Genomic DNA, 6827 nt, shown 5'->3' with positions numbered 1-6827 from the left:
TTTACCGTAGAATCATTCCCCATATACAAGATTGGACCATCATCCAAATCTTTCAAAGACTTGAAGAAATCCTTGTTATTGCACACATGTCTAGAGGCTCCCGAATCTATCCACCAAGAATCATCAACCTGCACACACATAATTTCAGAAATCATAGCAACAAAATGCATTTCTTCAATTACATTAACATGTGCATTGTTACCTTGGTTTTGAACAACACTAGGTTGTGTGTTCTTTGTCTTCTTCTTGTTGTTAGAAGGACAATCCCTCTTAAGATGAGGACCATTGCATATCCAACAAGAGAGGGTCTTCCTCTTCTTGTTTGCAACATTGGTTTTGTTATTGTTGTTGTTGTTGTTGTTGTTGGATTTCTTGGTCTTACTAGACCCACCAACCTCTACCAAATTAACGGTAGATTTAGGAATACTAGGAGTAGTATCCTTAACCCCATCTTGAGCCCGGATCCCTCTTCAATACGAAGATGAGTTCCTAATTGCTCCATGGACATGTCTTCCTTTTTATGTTTTAAAAGATGTTTTGTATCTTTCCAAGAATTTGGTAATTTGTCAATGATTGAGGCAACCGCAATTGCCTCATCCATCACCATACCATGTGATCTTATTTGGTTCAAAATATGATGAACCTCATGGAATTGCTCCATAATAGGCCGATCATTAGTCATTTTAAAAGAATTAAAATTACTAACAAGGAATTTCTTACTTGAAGCATCTTCCGAAATGTACTTGGCCTCAAGAGCGTCCCAAAGTTCCTTTGCACTCTCCACATTTTGGTAGAGATCAAACAACGGGTCGGTGAGAGAGTTGAGAATATGACCACGACAAATGTAGTCATCATTCTCCCACTTGATCCTCTTCCTAGTAGTCTCAAGAGGCTCTTCCTCTCCATCTTCCGGGAGTGGTGGCATAGGAGTTGATAACACATACACCACATTCAAGGCGGTCAACAAGAAGTGCATCTTCTTTTGCCACCTCCGATAGCCCACCCCCTCAAACTTATCCAACTTTTGGAAGTTCATAGTCATGTCCTTGAGTGATTGAGCCATATCCGAAAAGAAAGAAAATTAAACTAATAGATTGTTAGATGTGTGATCAATGAGAGAACCGGATATCCACTCCAAGGCACGGAAACTACGCTTTCCTATTAGTTTAATTTCGCCCCTCTAGGATCACCGGGTTAACACGAAATAACTAATGAGATACAATGGAGAGAAACAATCCACTTAGATGATCTCTAAGTGAATCAACAAGAACTTGTGTTTTGTGTTTGTGAAGAACACTCAAGAGAAGATTGCAAGTTTTCTCTTAAGCTAAGCAAGAAGTATTTGAGAGAGTATAGAATAGAAAATTCTGATTTTCTTCTAACCCTTCACTCATAGGAATCCCAAGGTTTATATAGGAAGAATAAACCTTTCATTGACTAGGGAAGTTAATCACATAACCCCCATCTTAATCACATTGACTAGAGAGGTTAATCACATAACCCCCATTTTAATCACTCATCAAAGGTCTTTAATCTACTGATTAAAGGACCTTAAAAGTCATTAAAATGATCAACAAAGCATCACAACGGATATAAAACCGTCGAGGCAACTTTTCGCATTCCAAGGCAGAAGACACGTCGCGACTCGCGAAGAAGCTCGCGAGTCGCGAGGCGCTGGTCGCGACTCGCGACGGTTGTCGCGACTCGCGGCCAGTCTTCTGTCTCCCTTGGTTTATCAATGCGTTTTGCCACTTGATGCACTCTAGCCTTTTGCATACTAGACCTCCTCCTCTTCTAGTACATACCCTTATGAGTTTCAAACCCATTACCCTATAAATGTTCCAACACTAAAGGGGGTAAATTCAAGTTGCATGAAGTACTGCATGATGTGCTATGGGAAGTGCACCTGTGTTCCTTTTGGCACTTCCAGGAACTTGAATGAATGCCCTTGTTACAGAGACTGGAAGGCCCCAAATGGCAGACCCAAGTGCCCTTAGTTCTATGGTTAATATTATGTCATTTCCTGAACTTTATGCCGTGTTAAATATACCTATCTAGATGGATCTATGTCCACCATTTGCTACTTATGTTCTGTATAATTTAGAACTGATTCAGATTTATCTACTTGATATTCAATGACTGGATTATCTTGATATCCTGCCTCAGGGCTCACTTTGTGCCGCTAGACGTGCTGCTGCTTTTGTGAGGGGTGATGATGTTATCCACAAGCTTTTTACCGAGTTGGCATATCGATACAAGTGAATCTCAAATCTGGCCTGCGTAAATTTTGTTGGTATTGTGCTTCAAAGATGCGTCAGTTACTATTGATCTTATTGTTAGGGATATTAGTTTCTTAGTTAAAATAATGTAGTGAGTTAGTGGGAGTTAGGTGCTATTATTTAGGAAATAGTTAGTACTCAGTGAGTTAGTAAATGCTTGAAACGGAAACTATTAGTGGTGAGTGGAGTATGTTAGTGGGTTTGTGTTCCTAAAGTATAGGACTTATTAGTTTTGGCTTTCTATTTAAATGCATTCTGTAAGTTGATTTCATTATGAAAAATATTGAGATATTAGTTTCTGTTTTCCAGCTTTCTTGCATTATTCTTTTCATTCCCCCAAAAATCAACATGGTATCAGAGCTAATCCGGGTTCGATCCTAAACCTTTAAAAGTTGTGAGTCGTGTGTTTCGAAAATTGTTGTGGGTCGGGTGAGATTTGAGTCTGTAAACACAGTGAGTGTAAATGATGGCAAACAATGGTGTTAATGTATCATCTCAACCCTTCATTCCAATTTTTAAGGGTGAGAAGTATCATTTATGGAGTATTAAAATGCAAACCATGTTTCAATCCCAGGAGTTATGGGATCTTGTTGAGAGCGGGTATGAGGAACCGGAGGAGCCACCGGAGGTACCCGATAAAAAGTTACGTGACAATCGCAAATTAAATGCGAAAGCTTTATTTATCATCCAATCTGCAGTGGATGATGATATATTTCCTCGAATTTCAACCGCTAAGATGGCAAAGGAAGCTTGGGAAATTTTAAAAATGGAGTATAGAGGTGATAGTAAGGTAATTTCTGTCAAGTTGCAAAACCTCCATGGTAATTTTGAATCACTTAAAATGAAAGAAAAAGAGTCTGTGCAAGATTATTTGTCTAAAGTGTCAAGTATAGTTAATCAAATGAGGTCGTTTGGTGAAAATATTAGTGACTTAACAGTAGTGCGTAAAGTTTTAAGGAGTCTTACAAAAAATTACAATCATGTTGTTGCTGCAATTGAGGAGTCAAAAAATATGTCCTCTTATAGTTTTGATGAGTTAATGGGTTCCCTTTTAGCCCATGAAGATAGAATTTTAAGGTCGGATGAAAATGTCGAGGAAAAAGCCTTCCAAGTTAAGGGGGAAATGTCAAATGAATGGCATTATGAAGATGGTCGTGGTCGAGGTCGTGGTATGGGTAGTCGAGGTCGAGGTCGAGGTCATGAAGAAAGTGGTGGTCGTGGTCGATTCGAAGGACAACGTCAATCTATGAGTAGCATTCAATGCTATTATTGCAAGAGGTATGGGCACAAAGAAGATAGGTGTTGGGATAAACAAAGAGATGAGCAAGGTGGTGAACAAACCAATTTTGTTCAAAAGGTCGAGGAAGAGACACTCTTCTAAACTCATGTGTCGTGGTTGTGTTGTGAAAGTCGTGGTTGAGGTACCTTGAGTTTCGAGAATTAAAGCGTGTTCAGTTCAAGTCGAAGTCTGTCGTCGCAATATGGTCATTGAAGTTAAGCAGTTGCATGTGGCTTTGAAGCAAGGGGGTGTGTTGGTATTGTGCTTCAAAGATGCGTCAGTTACTATTGATCTTATTGTTAGGGATATTAGTTTCTTAGTTAAAATAATGTAGTGAGTTAGTGGGAGTTAGGTGCTATTATTTAGGAAAGTAGTTAGTACTCAGTGAGTTAGTAAATGCTTGAAACGGAAACTATTAGTGGTGAGTGGAGTATGTTAGTGGGTTTGTGTTCCTAAAGTATAGGACTTATTAGTTTTGGCTTTCTATTTAAATGCATTCTGTAAGTTGATTTCATTATGAAAAATATTGAGATATTAGTTTCTGTTTTCCAGCTTTCTTGCATTATTCTTTTCATTCCTCCAAAAATCAACAAATTTCTGGTTTAGTAGCTGCTGGATAGAACCTAAAGAGACTTGTTTGTTATTGTATTGCTGGGTAATATTTGAATTATCTTGCAGAGGCCGAGCTGGTAGTTACACAAGATTGCTGAGGACACGTATTCGAGTTGGTGATACTGCCCAATGGCCTATATCGAGTAAGACTTAGCTTGTACCTTTTCCCTTTTGACTTTTTTTGAAAAATACTCCAGTGCTTTCAAACTGTTGTTCAGTAAGTTGGTTCTTTATAACTGGTAATTCGTTTTACATCATCTTTTGCCTTTGTAGGGTTTTGCAAATTGTTTGATTTAATACTAAGTTGATTTTGAAATCAGTCTACTGTGTGTCGTGAGATTCGACAGTTCTTTGCTCTAACTTCTGCAGTGCTTCTCATGTGATCTTATGGTCTTACCGACATATGTACTGCCTGATATGGGCTGTAGGGTAGCTATATGATGCTTTTTACTGCTGTTTAAGTTACTACGATTTTTCATTCCTCTCATTGTATGAGTGTGTATATGACATTGGTTCCATGTATGTTATGAACAGGTTTATTGACAGAGAAAACAAGCTTAGGCAGTCAAAACCTCCAACTCCTCAGCCGCCACAGAGTGCATCCTTGGATTATCCCTGGATAAAGTCAAAGCTTAGCAGGCAATATGTATCTCCTAAAGAGGAGAAGACATCAGATTCTGATATTTAGTATATGTTGCTTTTTATGAGGATAGTGTAATATGTCGCTCTTTGGTTATTTCATGTTCAACATCATCCTAACTCCGGTTATTTGTAATATCTTTAGTCGTGACATTTGGGGCGGGAATAAATTTTTTGTTAGTTAGTCAACAATAAATTATTCTATTGTCAGATTCTTGAATGAAGCTTTTTTATATTTAATTTTCTAAATTTCTATTCTTTTATCCCTTGAGTTTTCCCTAGTTGACAGAATAATGGATTCAAATGGTTGTTTTTGAATGTTTGGTTATTTACATTGTTTGTTCCATCTGCCAATATATGCGTAAAATGATAATTTGATTATTTTTCTAATAAAATATCATAGATAACAGTTATATGTAATATATGTTATATATTAATAGGAAAACATAACAGTTATTTAAGATAAGTGTTAAATTTTCCATTTTTCAATTTGTCATATAAATAACAAACATAACACTTATTTACAAAATGTGTTATCTAGCGGATAACGTGTATTATAAATGACTGTTATGTTTTTCTGGCAAACATAACACTTTCGTCAGGTGTTATGTTTACTTTACATTACATTGACTTGGATAACACCTCAAAACTGTTATGTAAAGCCTTATTTAACAGTTATCTTTGCCCTTTTTTGTAGTAGTGAAAACCGCAGCAATATCACCGCCACAAATAGCATTTATTCTACTAGTGTATAGTAAGTTTATAATCTAATTATTAACTTGGTTTTACTGATTTAAATAATATTATACTAACTTAATGTATTTTTTTATTTTGCAGAAAAAGCGAGAAAAGGCGCTCGAGAGCGCAAAGAAGAACACACATCATCACCACTTAGGTCAGAGGAGCTATGGAGATGCTAGAGAGTTGTGGAGGCAGGAGAAATTCGGTCCACCTAGTTTTGATTCCGGACCGTCATCTAGTACACCATCCTCCTCGGTGTCCTCAAGTTTTAACTGGGGTGATGATTGGTGGTGCGCGATGCATAAAAAAGTTTCTGTTACTAAACAACGATTTATTCCAGCTGAGGAAACAAAGAAAGCAGCTGACAAATACGTATGTATATCATTATAGTTAACTTTTAGTTTGACATGAATATTTTTTCATTTAGTAACTACATTATTACTGTTAACTTGCTTTTTGGGCAGTTGGAGTACAAGGAGAAGCAAACCAAGGGTGAGTTCATTCCGGTTCGTAACAGAGACGCCCTTTTTATGGCTCTTGGAGAGAAACCAGATCATTCGCGTCGCTGTTATGGTTTTGGGGGCGTGAATGTTGGCTACACCAAGGCTTTTGGGCATGTACCTCGTACTCATTATAGGAGATCGTGTAAAGAACAAGAGGAGGCATTCATACGGAAAATGAGTGGAAGGTGGATGGAGGACATCGCCACATATATGCAGAATGTGATGATTTCACCTTCACATCCACCTACCGGGCCATGTCCTTCACCATCTGCTGGGCCATTTCCTTCATATGTACAACCACTTACTCAACCACCTACTCAGCCACCTACTCAGTCACCTGTTGGGCTATATCAGTTTTTCCCTTCACCATTTGCTGTGTCATCTCCTACACAGCCTACTCAGCCACCTATTCCGTCATTTGTTCCATCATTTGTTGTGCCATCTCCTACGCAGTCGACTCAGCCACCTATTCCATCATTTGTTCCACCATCTGCTTCACCATTTGCTGGGCCATCTCTTGGGCCATATCCTGGGTCATCTCCTAAGGTAGCTGTTCACAGTCCACTCAGCTACGTACTCCACTATCTGGATTTTCCGACACTCATTCTCCTCAGCTGAAGGTACATATAATTATTATATATACATGTGCTTTATACAAAAAAGTATATTATATACATGTCCTTTATACAAATAATTATCATATTTACATGTGTGTTTTATTCAAATAATATCTTATATACATGAACTTTACGTTGCTGTTAGGACGAGGTTCCA

At 37.9% G+C, this 6827-nt stretch overlaps 1 pseudogene; it reads left to right on the top strand.

Moving 5' to 3' along the window:
• The first annotated feature begins 1237 nt into the window (after positions 1 to 1237).
• Positions 1238 to 4967, top strand: LOC104893848 (uncharacterized; annotated as a pseudogene).
• The last annotated feature ends 1860 nt before the right edge of the window (positions 4968 to 6827 follow it).

The sequence above is a fragment of the Beta vulgaris genome, chromosome 5 (genome assembly GCF_026745355.1).
Source record: "Beta vulgaris subsp. vulgaris cultivar EL10 chromosome 5, EL10.2, whole genome shotgun sequence".
NCBI lineage: Eukaryota > Viridiplantae > Streptophyta > Magnoliopsida > Caryophyllales > Amaranthaceae > Beta > Beta vulgaris.
Note: the sequence above shows the minus strand (reverse complement) of the source record. Positions and strands in the feature narration are given on the sequence as shown.